This window comes from Mustela nigripes, chromosome 5, assembly GCF_022355385.1.
Source record: "Mustela nigripes isolate SB6536 chromosome 5, MUSNIG.SB6536, whole genome shotgun sequence".
Taxonomy (NCBI): Eukaryota; Metazoa; Chordata; class Mammalia; order Carnivora; family Mustelidae; genus Mustela; species Mustela nigripes.
The window spans coordinates 94,960,456-94,977,623 of NC_081561.1; the positions used below are offsets into that span (position 1 = coordinate 94,960,456).

At 40.5% G+C, this 17,168-nt stretch overlaps 1 long non-coding RNA gene across 2 annotated transcripts in view; it reads left to right on the top strand.

Annotated features, from left to right (window-relative positions):
- Positions 1–10,340: 10,340 nt before the first annotated feature.
- Positions 10,341–17,168, top strand: part of LOC132017411 (uncharacterized) — a 400,345-nt gene continuing 393,517 nt past the window's right edge. For both annotated transcript variants that reach the window (XR_009404263.1, XR_009404264.1), the window contains exon 1: positions 10,341–10,744. This is a non-coding gene — a long non-coding RNA (uncharacterized LOC132017411). The remainder of the gene's footprint in view (positions 10,745–17,168) is intronic.

The following is a 17,168-nucleotide window of genomic DNA, read 5'->3' on the forward strand; positions in this document are numbered from 1 at the left end:
ATGTATTGGTAAGAATGGATGGTGAAGAATCTGTAAGTAATCTTCTGCTTTTAATCCTACTCTGGAAACCAAAGAATCATGTAAGGTACTTAAACTAGAAATATTGTCAGATTTTTTCTTTAAAAAATTTTTTTTAATTAACATATAACATATAACAAATTTTTAAAATTAACATATAATGCAATGTTTGTTTTCAGGTGTATGGGTCTGTGACTCATCAGTCTTACACAATTCACAGCGCTCACCATAGCACATACCCTCCCCAGTGTCCGTCACCCAGACACACCATTCCTGTTTCTTGAGATTAAGAGTCTCTTATGGGGGAGAAGGGGGTGGGATTATGGACATTGGGGAGGGTATGTGCTTTGGTGAGTGCTGTGAAGTGTGTAAACCTGGTGATTCACAGACCTGTACCCCTGGGGATAAAAATATATGTTTATAAAAAATAAAAAATTTAAAAAAAAAAGAGTCTCTTATGGTTTGTCTCCCTCTCTGGTTTCATCTTGTTTCATTTTTTTCCTCCCTTTCCCAATGATCATCTATCTTGCTTCTCAAATTCCTCATATCAGTGAGATCATATTATAATTATCTTTGTCTGATTGACTTATTTCACTCAGCATAATACTCTCTAGTTCCATCCACATTGTTGCAAATGGAAAGATTTTATTTTTTGATGGCTGCATAATATTCCTTTATATATGTATATATATATACACACACACCACCTCTTCTTTATCCATTCATCTGTTGATGGAAATCTAGGCTCTTGCCATAGTTTGGCTATTGTGGACATTGCTGCTCTAAACATTAGGGTGCATATAACTCTTCGGATCACTACATTTGTATCTTTAGGGTAAATATCCACTACTATAATTGCTGGGTCATAGGGTAGCTCTATTTTCAACTTTTTGAGGAACCTCCATACTGTTTTCCAGAGTGGCTGCACCAGCTTGCATTCCCACCAACAGTGTAGGAAGGTTTCCTTTTCTCCACATCCTCACCATCACCTGTCATTTCTTGACTTGGTAATTTTAGCCTTTCTGACTGGTGTGAGGTGGCATCTCACTGTGGTTTTGACTTGTATCTCCCTGATGCTGAGTGATGTTGAGAGCTTTTTCATGTGTCTGTTGACTATTTGGATGTCTTCTTTGCATCTGTTCATGTCCTCTGCCCATTTCTTGATTGGATTATTTGTTCTTTGGTTGTTGAATTTGGTAAGGTCTCTATAGATTTTGGATACTAGCCCTTTATCTGATATATCATTTGCAAGTATCTTCTCCCATTCTGTCAGTTGTCTTGGTTTTGTTGACTCATCAGATTTTTTCTTAACAAAACAACTTATAGAAAGCAGGGTGAACATGAAGGATATTTTTATAAAATATTAACTCATTTTTAAAAATCTGTTAAAATTTCATTAAAATCAACCAGGTGCCCCTTTATGTTTTCTTAAATTCAAGAGAATTTATAGTAATTAGATTGCAATATTTTGCAAATTTATCAAGCAATAATCTAAGATAGAACGATGAGTTGAACCCCCAAAGTAAAAAAAAAGTAAGCATTAAGATTGTATCTGGTTCTGGGCAAACATAATTTAAAAGGGAAAAAAAAATTCTCTTTTGAACAGAGAAACCAAAATGGTAAAGAGAAGAACATTTTTTTACCATATGAAATGTTCGAGGCACAAGAATGTTTATCATGGAGAAGCCTCAAGTCTAAGGCTTGAGGCTGTGTCTTCCACATAGTGCATACACAGCTCATACTTGTTGAATGTCTGAATGAATCACAGGTCTCAAATACTAGGGGTATTTTTCTGTGAAAGAGAAATTAGATTCTGTTTGGTCTCACAGATGGAATTATGACCCACTTTGCTGAATATAAGAAAGAACTTTCTACCTCCCAGCTATTTAAATGAGGATGGACAGCCTCTAGGATGGGTCTGCTGCCTGGCACAAACTGGATGAGTCTTTCGTGTGGGTGCTTTGGGGGGACTCAAGAAATGTATGGAAGGTTGAGTCAGGTGACTTTAGTGGCTCCTTTTGATTCTGACATGCTGTAAAATAATATTTTTTGTTTTCTGTTTTTTCTTGATCTATACTCCATATCCTCATTCTGTTATGGCAAATGTTGAGGATTTAATAGTGCCCCTAAATTTATTAAATCAAGACCAAAGCCTTGGGTCAGAGAAGGCAGGCTTGAGGTCCAAGGTGGGTCTTCCATCACAAAACTGTGTATTTGTGGCATGAGGGGAATATGTTGACATTGTGGTAGTTTTTAGAATTATTAACTCTAATGGAATTTTGAAATTTCTTTTGAAAATAGAAACCAGGGGCACCTGGGTAGCTTGGTGGGTTAAAGCCTCTGCCTTCGGCTCAGGTCATGATCCCAGGGTCCTCGGATTGAGCCCTACATCAGGCTCTCTGCTCAGCAGGGAAGCTGCTTCCTCCTCTCTCTCTCTCTCTCTGCCTGCCTCTCTGCCTACTTATGATCTCTGGCTGTCAAATAAATAAATAAAATCTTTAAAAAAAGAAAATAGCAATTACTTCTTAAAGAAAGCTTGTTTTCCTATATCAAATGGGTGAGAGCTATCTTTAACAGCTATTGATTTTTAAACCTCTCATTATGAGTTTCACAATGTTTCCCTAAAATTCATATGCTGAAGTCCCAATCCCCTTCTGAATGTGACCTTATTTGGAAATAGGGGTTTACAGAATGAGGGGTCCTTTGGGTAGGTTCAGTCCAATATGACTGGCATCCTTATAAAAAGGGGAGATTTGGAGACAGACACACATTCGGGGGAATGTTGCATGAACATGAAGATGGCCATCTACAAGCCAAGGAGAGAGGCCAGAAACAGATCCCTCCCTCACAGTTTGCAGAAGGAACCTATGATGTCAACACCTCGATCTTGACTTCTAGCCTCCTTAACTGTGAGACAATAAATCTCAGGCCACTCAGTTTGTGTTACTTTGTTATGGCAGCCCTAGAAAATCAATACAGTCTTTAAAAGACTTTACATATCTATCAGGTTTGCTAAAAGGAGAATATATTTAGAAGATTAGAGGAAATATTTACCTCATATAAAACATTTATTTTCTTTTGTGCACCTGGGCTTGATTTTCCTAACAGTCCAGTTCAAGTCCACACACCTCGTGGCTTTTGTCACTTTCATTAAACAGTTGGGAAACAAGCCATCAACAAAGCATGAAGATCCCACGTTATGTTGTCTGCTGTGCTCTGTAAACGGTGAACATAATTTTCTCACTTATGAGATACTTTCCATGCTGGGCACATACCTCTTGTTACACATTTTACATAGCACGTGTTCCGGATTTCCATTTCCATTTATATGTGAAAAATATTTGGGCTGGCTGATAAACACACAGGGAAAGGAAGGAAATGGATAATTTACCTGAAGCATTTAGCCCCATCTCAACTTTTATTATTCTGAGTTACCTCATTGGAGTAAAAAGAGGAGAAAAATGTCCCCTTTAAACAGAGACTTTATTCAAGACATGACTGGCTTTGGTGCAGTGACTACACTCCTGGGAGCAGTTGGCGGGCCGGGCAATGTTGTGTGTAAGCAGACCTCCAGGGATATGATTCCTAGCCGCCTCTCTCCCCACCACCATCTGTTGTGTAATATATTTCCTGCAAAATCGTATTCAAGCGTGGAATTGAAATTTGTATCATTACCAGTAGTTTACTATGAGTAAGACACTTGCTGGACATGTCAAAGAATATCAGAATAGCTATGAAATTCAAATCACCTGCTAGTCCTTTCGATCAGACCTGTACATACTCTCTTAGGGAATCAGGGTCAGCCTCCGTCTTAAAAGATTGACCAATGTTCTTGAACCAGTGGTCCCACTGAGGGTTTGGCCTTCGTTTCCCTCACTGTTGCAGGTTGGACCAGGGTTTTGGGTTGGGGCCAGAAGGACGGTCTGAGATGGGTGACCCACTGGAGAGGGACTGAGTTAGGAAGAGCAAGTGGTGGTCAATAAAAGCCAGAGTTCTTTGTAAGAAGGCAAGCCTAGCTCTGGGAGGGGCTGGATACATTCTCCTGGATGGGAAGTGAGAGAAGAGGGAGAGAATGGATTAGAGTGGAAGCTGGTCAGAAATAACCAGGGTGAGGGCAGGGCAACTGTTGTGACCTCCCGTGGGGTTTTCTGTAATGCAAAATAGGAAGGGTGCTTTGGACAACTCTGAAGATTTGGAATTGAGCCAGATAGTTCTCAGCTTGCCTGCTGGTTGAAATCTTCAGTTAATTTATTAGACTCCCAGAAGTCACCTGAAGTAGTACAGTCTTATTATAAGGACTTATGGCAGGAAACTCACCTGGGTCACCTAGAGCTCTGGGAAGAGTCAGACAGTTGAGCCCCATGGAGCTGAAAACGTCACCTGGGGAAGAGATACTTACCATCAGGCCCTGAGACAGCTGGAACTTCTGTCTTCCCATAGCCTCAGCACAACAGGTACCTCTGATCCCGTTTTCATATGTCTACCTTTTGGTTTTTACTCCCACCACCAATTGCATATCTATCACCATTTGTCCCAAGTTCAAACTCTCACAAAGCAAGGGTAGTATTGGTTTAGCTGGCTGGACAATGGGCTAAGTGCTATAGGGCTGAGCCAGTGACAGGACCCAGTGCTCTTTCCTCTTTTCCGAAGACATTGCGTTTAAAGTCTCAGCTTTTCTTGAAAGTTCATTATGCCCTGTAATCTTCTCCCCATCTCCCTGCATGCCCTAAAGTGGCCAGGAAGTGCACAGAGAGGATGTCTAGTTAATGGTTTCTGTTCTGTGAATCTACAGCTTTCGTTCCTTACTGAGCTCCAATTTTCCTATATGCCTTCTTATAAGGCATATGTGGGGAGAACAGTATCACTCCTGGTTCAAGCCCTTGGGCACTTACCTTGTTTCCCAACAGCAATTATTCCTGACACCTAACAGCCCTCTTGGACTGACACACTTGAGTCACTGATCTTCTCTTCCTGATTCCCTATTCAAGAACCCCATTAGCCATTGTCTTGGCAGAAGGATAATTAAATTTATGGGAACTCAGTAGCCTGATACTCCATTAAATGTGTTTTACACCGATTAATTTACATAAGAATAGAACAACTGAACATACAAGGTCCAGAAAGCAAGGAGAAGGAGATTAAGAGAAACAGTGAGGGAGCTGGAAGGAATAAGGAAGCGGGAAGAAGAAGAGCTAGAGGAGGAGGGAGAAGGATGGAGATAGCAGAGGAAAAGAGGTGGCAGAAGAGGAAAAAGGGAAAGAACATCTTGAGAACAGCTCTTTGCCAAATAAACATTTTTCTCAATCGGCCATTCCGGGCTATACCCATTTACACTCATCCACTGAGTGACGGCCCATCTTGTCTCCTTTCCTTCTTCTGGCAATCGCTCTGTGGAATGGGGGCACCATGCCAAAGGAAGCAGACTGGGAAATGCTTGAAGGAAACCATGAACAGGAGAGGGACTGCTGGGAAGATCAAGAAACGGGAGTTGGAGAAGATGGCGCTGACCGAGCTCCACTGGGATGGGAGGGTTGGCCAAGCAAATGGGGGGCGTCTGAGACTAACAAGACAGCCTGTAAAACGATATGCAGATCAAATAAGAAACTATTGATTCAGGCAACAATGCAGAAGAATTAAAGCAACATCGTGCTGAGTTCAAGAAGCCAGACAGGAGGAGCAGGAGACATTCTTATAACCCTGTTTCTAGGGAGACAAAGAGGAAGTAAATAAGAATGTATGGTTTTAGAAGCTGGCAAGTGATCACCTAGGATTAGAAGATAGTTTTATGTGGGAAGGGGCACAAGAGAATTTTCTAGAATTGTGTGTTTGCTCTGTGCCAGTTTGGAGAGTGAGTAAATGAAGTGTACCCAAGTCAAGATTCATCAAGGTGCACACTCCTGATTATAAAAAACATACTGCAATTGGGGGGAAAAAAAGCTTGGATGCTTGGGTGTCTCAGTCAGCTAAGCGGCTGACTCTTGATTTGGACTCGGGTCTTGATCTCAGTGTCCTGGGATTGAGCCCTGCCCCTCCCCCCAATCAGGCTCCGTGCTCAGTGGTGAGTCTGCTTGGGAATTTCTCCCTCTCTCTCCCTTTGCTCCTCCCCCCAATTCCTGCTCTCTCTCAAATAGATAAATAAAAGCTATATATATTTTAAAAAGTAAAAAGCTAAGCAGAAGAAAGTATACATGCAGAACAGTATATTTAAAATACCAACACAGGCAAACAAAGCCTCCTAGACACTAACCGTGATTTTACAATTTATATTTCTGTTTTTTTAAAGCTTGTTGAAATTTAAAATTAGGCTCTATTAACACCATGTGAATACATTATAGGTTTGATTTTAAGATGAGATTTAATAAATGTGTACCTTTAAATATGTATTAACTTAAAAATAGATCACAGGTACCGCTTGTTTTGTGTCTTTTTGGCATCTGTTTTCTATGATGGGAAAAAGCATTGATTTTTATTTATATTAAAAATGAGTAAAATTAAGAAAAACTGAGATTTTATTTATTTGAGGGGAAAAGTACCCACTATTTTATTCATGACTACGAACTTGTTTCTAAAAGCCCTCAAGAAATAGCTGAAGAATTTGCTGTGCATACTCTACTAGCAAAATAAATGTTTAGATCTTTGAAATATGCTTGAAGTGAGTGTTCATATAAACATACCTTCCTTAACTGAGTGATATGAAAATATTGGCTGAAACGATTCATATTTTTTTTGTGAGCCAGAATGCATGCATGAGTATTGTTTGAGTAAGTAAATTATGTTAACTACCGTTTGAAATATACCAAAAGACATCAACAGTTTCTTTACAGTAACTTTCCTATTCTGGACCAGAGGTCAGGACTTTCATCTTGGCTTTTATGTTGTTAAGAGAAAATGCTGCAGGGCGCCCAGGAAGTTGGTCACAAGGTGGAGTTAAGTTCAGACACTACAAACTAGGAGGCTGGATGGCCTCAGGCTTTTGCAGAACCTTTCTGGGGCTCAGTACCCTCATCTGTAGAAGCCTATCTAGTCTCATCTGCTTCTATGTGTAGCCGTGAGAAGAGTGAATGATCGGACACTGAAAGCCCAAGGTCTGGCGTATAATAGTTGCTCAGTTAATGCTTTCCTCCTCCTCCCTCCTCTCCTAGGGATTCTCTGGTCACTGTGATCCTTCTGTTAGGTGGTAGCACCTTTACATAGTTCTGTTCACTTGCTAGGTGGTAATTTCACAAGAAGAAGAGAGGGAGTGATCTTTAGTTCAGATCCTTTCCCCCTTGTTCTCGGTCTTAGGAAATACATACCAGTTGGACAGAGCAGGTTGAAATTAGGGGATAAAAGTGACTGGCCTGTGGATTTGAACTATTGGGACCTGCCTGGTTGAGGCTCTTTTCTATGTGTGGATCTCTCTGTTTTCTGATAGTCCTTCTCTAGGTGAATCTTATACCTGTTGCAAAAAGATGCGATCCTCAGGATGGGAGATTTGCACAGGCTTGTGGAAACTTGAAGGAGTATTAAGAAGAATTAATGGGGTGTCTTGAGGAGCACGTGGGAAATAGGAGTTCAGGAAGAGCAGGATCTCTTGGGAAAGTTGAGTGCTCTGTCCCGGTCGCCGTGCCACCAGGCCCCACGGGACTGCAGAGATGCCTGGGAAAAGCAACTTTTCTGATTCATTGGCCTTTGCAATTGGTTTGTGGCTTATCAACTCAACTTAGAACACAATTATGTCATTTTCCTCTGCGCAAATGTGGCATCCTCTTGAATCTAAGCTGCAGGGATAGCTTTATGAAATGAAATTGCTCCGTAGTGCTTTAAATGGAAATTGCCACATCAGCTACATGGCCGTGTCTATTCTGGAAGCTAATTGAAATTGCTCTGGCAGATGCCGGAAACAAATGCTGGGTTACATTAGCTTATGGGGGTCACTTTCTCCGTTGTGTCACATGTTAAACTGGTCACACGGGCCTGGATTCTAAGAAAGAGCACAGGGCTGAGAGAAAGGGGATTTGGCCCCTGCCTTCCATCCGGTCCACACTTCCGGGGGCGTTCCAGTCCTGTGGTGGGCATGTGCCCATTGTATAACAATACGGTACCCGTGACCCCTCACCCACCACCCAGGTTTGATGACGTGAGTTCAGTGAGAGAGTATTTAAAAGACAAAACTTACTAGGCACATGAATCATTCAACTTTGAATATTGATTTTGTCATTATATCCATATTTATTTAGTCTTTTACTCAACAAACATGTAGCGAGGGCCTGATAATGGTTAAATTTTATTAAATGCTTAGAATAGGCCAGAACTCTCTTTTTATGTTTTAACTGCTTTAATCCTTACAGTAGCCCTAAAATCTCGTTTTATGGGTAAGAAGATGGATATAACAGAGGCATCTGAGCGCTCTGAATGTGCTGGGCACGGCTGGACGTCAGGAGCACATAGATCGGTAAGATAGAGCAGAAATGCAATGACTTCAAAGTCTAGTTGAAGGGGGAATGAGAACAGAGATCAGAGACTCTGGCCTCTGTTAAGCCTGAAGGTGGACAAATGGCTGGGTGCTGGGGCAGCCCTGTGGAGGGACCCTTGGTAGCACTTCAGTGTGGTGGGAGGTGGGACAGATTCCAAGATGATGGGAGGGGGGTGGGATTAACTGGAGCTTGGGGCATAGACTGGGAAGCCGGCTGGGAAGCAAGCTCGACCTACGAGAGTTTCGGTTAAGATATCAGAAGTCAATGTAAAGCAAGTTATCAGGAACTGAACACACAGCGCAAGGTGAGGTCAGAGACTTGGGGAAACAGTCCACCCTAAACAGCCAGCTGTGAGGAGACAAAGCACTAACGCTCATTCCTCAATAGAAGCCCATGATCTAGTCATCTTTAGGTTCTGCAGAAGCTCGGAACCAATTACCCACTCGGCCAGTGTAGGGCGTCTCCTGAGTACAGAAAGGATATTTAAAGAGAACATCCAAGCTTGTTCTTGGGAACATTGCATTTTTCACTAGGTCCTTTGAACAATACATGTCTACCTATGGGATTCATGTCTTTGTAGGATTGTGTTCCTTTGGTACATTTGGATGGTTCACTGATGTTTTTAAGTCACTTCATCTTTTGGGGAGAGTGTTTCTACCTAGGAAGTTGAAACTCCTAGCAAAACAAACAAACAAACAAAAAAACCCCAATTCCACCCCCCCAAAAAAACACAATAAAATGTGAGAAAGGCTTTTAAACCATTCAGAAATAATATTGTCTCCATCCTTATTCAAAAGAAATAGGAAATAAAAACTCTAAAGTGAAAAAAAACATAGAAAAACACCATGTACTTGAAATGAAGTACTTAAGTAGAACACTGAGTTTATACTGAATTTGGCCAAGCTAAAGAAGGAATTGCATTGGTTATTTAGTTCGGATATCCTGACAGAAAGAAGCCCACACTTTGATCTGGAGAGAAACTTTCCTGACCTCTACACGTGACAGATGTGTTACTCCTAAGGAAATAGTTAAGATGTTCCTTGCTACTCCTAAAGTCACAAATTAATACAAGAAGAGATCCTTCACTTGTCTCTAAAGAAATGCATTGGAGGGGGAATTTGTACCATTTATGCTTAACTGTGATTTCTAAGAGTGAGAAGAATTGCCCTTTTCGAAGTTCTTGAGAAATACAGCCAACAGCTGGGAGAAACCTGTCGGCAGCATCAGGAGGTAGAGGTGGTCTCAGAAGTGTTTGGAACAGACATTATGATCCAGTGTCTAGAGAGGCCTGCCTCCTTCAGCGGAGCTAGGCTGCCTGGCAATGGAAGGTGCCTTCTAGTGGTGATTACCCCTAAATGACTGACACCCAGGTCCTTAGGATGTCACGAACCCTTGCAACTGTGTGCCCGGTTGGATCTATTACAGAAGTTCTCATCGAGTCTGAGTAGGCTGAGGGAAGCTTCAGCTGCGTTCTTTGCTGGTTAATGGTCTAGGGATACATCGGTACCATTTGAGTTGTTATGGAGTCTATATGAAGTATAAGGTATGTAATCAAAATCAGAGGAATCTTGGTGTTTCGTACTTAGAACCACGTATAATCCTTACCACAAAGAGCAAGGATCTTAAAAAAAAAAAAAAAAAAAAAAAAAGAACGAGGACCCTGGTCTTCCTCTTTGCCAGGCAGCCCTGTGGATTTCATTCCTTCCTTCTTCAACTTCAGCAACTCAGAACACTATCCTGCATAGTTCACTTGTTCCTTTCCTTCTCTGTGCCTTTAATGGCCCTTCTCTTGCCTGTAATGCCCACAAATTCCAGCCTGGGCCCTACCCCTGGAGCACACCTTCACGGCCAACTTTGACCACATCTCCACTTAGCTCTGCTCTCAGAACGAAGGTCACAGTTCACAGCATTTGCTATGCAGCAATTATGGGCAGAGCTTGGGCAGGAATTTCACCTGCAAGGAATTCACAGTATGGGGGAAATGAGACACAGGCATAATTAACTTAGCTTCAAGGCAGAAGTATTAAGCATTGTAAGAGCCATAAGATCCTTCCAGTCGGACCCAGAGAGACTCCATGAAGGAGACTGTGTTCCTGCAGCGGGACTCCCTTACGAGTGTGTTGAGGATAGGAGGCTGCTGAACGAAGCCACTATCCCTTAGCAATCAGTCAGCTGGAGGATGTGGCCAGCCAGAGGTCACCAGCAGCTCTGTTCACCTCGCAGGCCATGCAAATAGCATCGTTTCCCATGTGTGTCCTTATGTGAAGATGGTGAGTACACTTTCTTAAAGAGGTTTTGATTTGAAAAAAAAAAAAAAAAGAGGGTTGGATTTGGACGCTGAGATTGTCTGTGTTTGGGGGTGGGTATTCAAGGGGAGACACGGTTGGAAGAAGGAACCATGTATATTTCTGTGTTTGTATGTATTTGTGGATGTGTGTGTATTGGGGCCAGCCCTTTGGCAATAAGGCTGAAAAGATGGATCAGAAAGCTGTCACACAAGGTCTTATATGCCTGGCTACTGAGTTTGAATTTTATTCTGGAATCTGGGTAGTCGGTGAAAGTTTATGTATCAGAGTAATACAACGTGAGTGAGGTTCTTATGTACTTATCTTTACTTCTTGGGTTAAAAACGGGGAGAGACGCTGGAGATAAAGAGTCCTAGGGAAAGATCTAGAACTGCTAAACTCTAAATTGTTAAATTGTTAATTGTTAAAGACACCTGGAGTGTTTTTCTGTCTCTCCTCCTGGTGTAGGCTGGCTTTCCTCACTTCATAGGCCATATGGCAGGAAGGTGACCCAGCAACATTTCTTGTTTGAGAGACCAACCCAAAATGAAGAGAGTCACTTGGTCACAATCTCACATTTTTGGATGGATGGTCTGCCCCGGTTTGTTGAGCTTCCCAGGATTGTGAGATTATGGCTTACAATCATGGCAGCTGTGTATGTGTGGGTGTGGGGAGAAGGGCAGGGGGAAATCAAGAGGGGTCCCGAAGAACTGCATAGACTCCTCAGAACATGCCTACTACTCTTATTGCTTATTTAGCTATTATTTTCAGTAAGTCCTCACACACAATAGGATTAATGAATAGTTAGCCACATAGGACAAATGTCAAAAATCATTTGCATGCGGAAGGACTTTGACACAAAAATTGTACATTTATATCTGAGGACCTATGCTATGCTATTGAACTGTAGTAAATATTAAATTAGCCTTGTAAGAGGTAGAATAGGGAAAATGGAGTAATCTGAGATTATCTTTGCTATTTCCATGATCTATTTTCCTGTTAGAACATTTTCATTGAAGAAAATAATAGAACTCAGCAGCTGCTTGCAACAGTTCTTCCTCAAAACGAGTATATTGTGAAAAAATAAGCTTTCGCTCATCATTACTCTAACTGTGCTATGCCTAGTGCATCTGAAAACTTAAGATCTCAAAGGGCCATTACATTTAAATAAGATTGAATGCATTAGAGAAATGAAGAATTGGCAAATGGTGGATGCCAGTTAAGATGTTTCAATTAGATTGAAATTTAAACAAGGCCACATGCATTTGTTTTTTATTGTATTTATTTCCTGGGTACATTTATTTTACATTCCAAATTTCTGTAATTCTAAAATCAAAGGGAGAAAATCTAAACCCCTCCAGTGAAGTTCATAAGGAGCCTAAAAGTGAAGCTTGGCCAGCAGGCCTAGCCACGGGTCCTGGCCAGACCACGCATGCTGCCCCAACCCCCAGGACCTGTGGGGGTTCCCCAGGAACACAGGACACGGGAACCACAGCTCATACTCCTGGAGCATCAGTTTTGCTTAATGTGAAGTAATTAAAAACATTATTTTCATGTTAAAGCAAACAGAGGAAGATTATGGAAAGAGTTCAAGAAGAGCTTGATTTCTTTAATTAGGTTTTTTTCTTTTTTTTTTGGTTTTTGTTGTTTTTAAATTAAAAACTGAGTGTTTAGGGCAGTTCTCCTCCAGCTGTGCATTTAGTCATTGTGGGGAGGAGGCAGGGTGTTGTTGGAGGACAGTTAGAGTGGAGATTGTGTACAGAGACGAAGAGAAGTGGGTAACTTCTTTCTAGACCAGTTGTTCCGCTGGCAAGGGTTTTAGGTGGGGGCTGGGGAGGTCCATGTGACTGTCGGTGACTATCCCTTGCCTGCCAAAGGCTCAGGAGGCCAAAGGAGACCTGGGACTGTAGGCTCATTCACTCATATTCTGTGGTTAACAGGGATGCAGTGTGCCCACTGTTTAGGCTTTTCGTCATTGTGAGAAATGCTGTTGTTTTCCTGGTTTATGTTTTCCTGATGTTCAAATCACTCAGTATTAGAGCTGGAAGGGGCTTGTGGCTCAGCAAAGTGACCTTTCTTTCACTCTGTAGAATTCAGTCTGGCTGAAAGAACTAAATTGAATAGGGGAGTTACTGAAATGACTTGCCTCGGTTATTAATTGACACATTTATTTATTATTTATTAGACTAGGAATCTGGTTTTCTGAACTCCCATTCTTAATTCTTCTGAGAAAATAAAACTACAGATTAGACGGAAATGTTAAGGCTCAGAGTGGCCTTAGCTACTTAGATTCCTTGGTATCTGAAGTCTTATCCTGAACCTCTGGCAAACTACAGCTCTGCTCACAGCTGATTTTTAGATCAATCAGGAGCTAAGAATTTTTTTAAAGGTTATTAAAACAAAACAAAACAAAACAAAAGATGAATAAGTGGCAAAGATTATATGTGGCCTTCAAAGTCTGAAATGTTTACTCTTTGGTTCTTTACTGAAAAAGTTTGCAGATCCCTGAGGAACCATGGCCAACCAAATGAACTCCAAATCCAGTCCCAACTTGCTCATGGAACCCTATTTCAGTTCCAGGCAGCAGAGTGCTTAGTTCCAGATGGTCACAAATGGTCAAACCAGTTACCACAATCTTATTTGTATTTCCTAGCTTATTTTGCAATTAAAAGTAGCCCTGTGACTTAGTTCTGACCTAGAAGAGCTGAAAGTCTTCTAATTGGGAAAAAGGTAGTGGTTTGGGGAAATCTTTTGCTTTTTTGACATATTTGACAGCACCTATTTCACTTCTTTGACTGATGTGATGGCTGGATTTGCAGCAGCTCTCTTGTTACCATAAGGAGATGGCCAAGAGTACTGCAGTGTCACTGGCCTAAACATTGAACCAATACCAGCAAGCAACTATCTCAAGATGCCTTGCTGCATTTAAGAAAATTCGACCCATGTTTACTGTAGCCACTGCAATTGTTTTGTTACTTGCAATCAAATACCTTCCTATTGATAGAGGTGCTATCCAGCCTAAAAACATCAATTGCTTCCATTTTTTTATTCTAGGAAGTATTTTCTAGTCAGCCAAGAGTTACTAGAGATCTTCTGATCTATATTTTCATTCATAATTGTTCTACCTCCTTATTACTTACTCTAATATAGATTTAGCTTTTGTAATTAGTGTTACTTTTATGCATTTTAGATAAGCTATATAACCTTGGAAAATTGTCCTTTCATAGTTTCCAGATTTTTAGAATGGAAATAATAATAGTATGTACCTCATAAGGTGCTTTTGGGGAATTAAAAAAAATCATGCCTTTGAAACACTTAGCAGAGGGCTTGGTACATAATTTGTGCTAAAAAATGTGAGTCGGTGTTGCTGTTGTTTTATTGTAATTCTATTTGTCTTTCTCTTCTCTTTCTTCTGGGTTTCTGGTAAAGGTTATATATGGGTCTCCATCCCTTTACTAATGGCACAAAAGCAATGGCTTTGGAACTATCGGGAAATATTTACCTACGAAGAGAGACTTTAACACTTGAAATTCAGTGTTGGAAATAATCTGAAGACTTCTCATTCCTGGATGTAATTTTAATTTGAATATCAATATTAGACCGACTTGGAGTATAAAAGATAGCAGAAGTATTTTCTTTGAGCTTTCCAAAGTTACCTGGATAAACTGGGTAATGATATTTAGAAATGCACCTCCTGACCGACCAGAGGCTCTTGCTTATGTTTAACACAGTTTGATGATTTGAAAGGATCTGTGTATTATGGCACCTGAGCCATATACATTTTATGTAGGAATTTTTTATTATACCAATTTATATTTCTCATAAAGAATCCTTGGGGTTTTGACAGGGAAGAGAATCTATTTAGTAAAATTAGGGATGGGAAAAAAAAAGTGCCTCTTTTTTAAATGATGCTTCAAAAGGAGGAATATTTTTATTGCAATAAATTATTTTTTGATTGCCTCTATACCTCTTCCTGCTCCATATCCCCATTCTGAATGGCATCATTAAACAGTGCCCGATGTGAATATTAATGTGAGTCAGGAGAAGGCTGCCAGCCACACACAATGCATTCAAATGTTGGCTTTACATAATTATCCTTCCCTTTTCCTGTGCTCTTTATGATGCCCAGTCTAGAATTTGCAGTGCTATCTAGTAAATCTGAGTGAAAATTTCTTTATATTTGGATGATAGCCTAAAGTATTGCCAGCCTTGTACCTAAATGAAATTTGGCTCAAATGAAAGCAAGCTACTGGCAAAAATGAAATTTTACTAGAGTTTTAAAGACACTATTCACATTCATCTATTTTACATTTTTTTTTTTTCTGTACAGATGTCTCCTGGCACTAAGTCATTGTTCTGTATCTTTGATAAGTACAGAAGGGTTAATAATTGTGGCCACCCTAGCCTAAAGCCTAGGATTTTGTTCAAAATAGTTACTGAATACTAAATGAGAAGCCTAGAAAAAAATATCTTTAATCTGAGAAAACATGGAGTTCTTTATGAAGGAAAATATTATTATTAAGGACGGTAGATATTGCTGATAGATTTGCTTATTGTTTGTTTCCTGGATGTTGACGAAGTTTTTTGAATCTACTCATAAGCTTTAGGTAAGGGAGAATAAGGTCCCAAGTAGAAATTTAGACAGGTTTTGGCTTCCTTAAATGACTCTCACCCCTTAGTATGAATTACAATCTAATACACAGAACAAATGTAAATCCTATTCATGGACCAAAATTGATCATTTGTAAGGATTTGTGGGGGGGCGGGGAATGACAATTTCTAAAATTCTGTCAATTGTTAAGTGTGGCCTTAATTTTCAAAAATAATAAACTTAGTACTCATTCCATCCCAGTATAATTTCTTAAGAAAAACATATTTTGAGAATTAAAAAAATTTAAAAAGCAGGGGAGGACTAGGAGCCAACATGGTTTTGCTAAGATATTTTGATCTTCTGGTAGGATTACAGGAGTGCTGGTAAGGGAAGGTCAGTACAATCTCACCGAATTTCAAAAGATGTTTGTCATAGGCTCTCATGTTGTATTTGTAGGAAATAGAGAATTTTGGTCTCAATCACCAGTTTTCAAAGGTTCATGTGAACACAGAATTTTTTTTTTTTTTAACAGAAGATCATGAGAAAAGCACTATGCAAGAAAGAAGGAGAAAGAGGAAAAGAGTTAGCTTAGGGAAAGGGGAGAACACCCTCTCTTTGCTCTGTTCTTTACCACTGCAGCCCCTAAAACTCACAACTCTTTGGAGAAGAGGTGGAAAACCACTGACTCATTTGATAACATCGTTGTTTGGGTTCATTAATTGATTGAATGGCCGTCCTCAACAGGGCTCCTTATTCTATTGAGGGCTCCTTATTCTATTGATGGGCATTCTAGAATGCATTCTTCAGTGGAATGTCAGAGCTTCCTCTTCTGTTTCTCATGTTTTTCATTTTCTAAATTTCTTAGGTGAAGATAAAGATAGTGGTGCTGATCATATTCCTGAATATGAAACTAGGGAAAATATTAATGTGATGGAAGGCAAAATCAGTCTCTAATTGGGTCTCCAAGGGGTAGAATGACAAGGAAGTCCAATAGGATGAAATTTAATGGGAATAGATGAAAAGCCTTGCATTTAGGTTATTCAAACCAGTCATATATGTATAAGACAGAGGATATAATTTAGCATCAAGTATGAAAAAGGCTTGAGGGTGCCAGTTGGTTTTAAAGTGGATAGTAAGAAAGAGAAGTAAAAGGATATCTAGGACAGGGCAACATATGATCTCACATTTTTGGATGGTCAGAGCCAGCACGAGCTATAATATGCATTATGGTAAAAACACTAGTCACTTGTGCTGGGTCACAGAGTTATCCACTTTTACTTGGTGTATGGATTGTTATCCCTGTTTCTAACTACACAGTTTCGTCTCGTGGGGGTGCGTCAAGAATCTCCTCCCTGGGCCACTTCTCCATTTTAACCATCAGCGGTGATGTGCTCTGAAATAGCTGAAGTCAAACTTCTATCCACTGAAGAGGGTTTTTTTGTTTTTTTGTTTTTTTAAAGATTATTTATTATTTATTTGACAGACAGGGATCACAAGTAGGCAGAGAGGCAGGCAGAGAGAGAGGAAGGGAAGCAGGCTCCCTGCTGAGAAGACAGCCTGAAGCAGGGCTTGATCCCAGGACCCTGGGATCGTGACCTGAGCCCAAGGCAAAGACTTTAACCCACTGAGCCACCCAGGCGCCCCACTGAAGAGTTTTTAATGAGTCATGATCCTTGGGTTTTCATAAGACCAAACTGCCCGGTTTTTCACCTACTCCTTACACAAGAGGCATCCAAGGGTCAGGAGGATTCAGACCACAAGCTCGATGAGTGTCCGGTGACAACACTCTTTCTTGGGCTGTTTGTTCACTTCCAACCT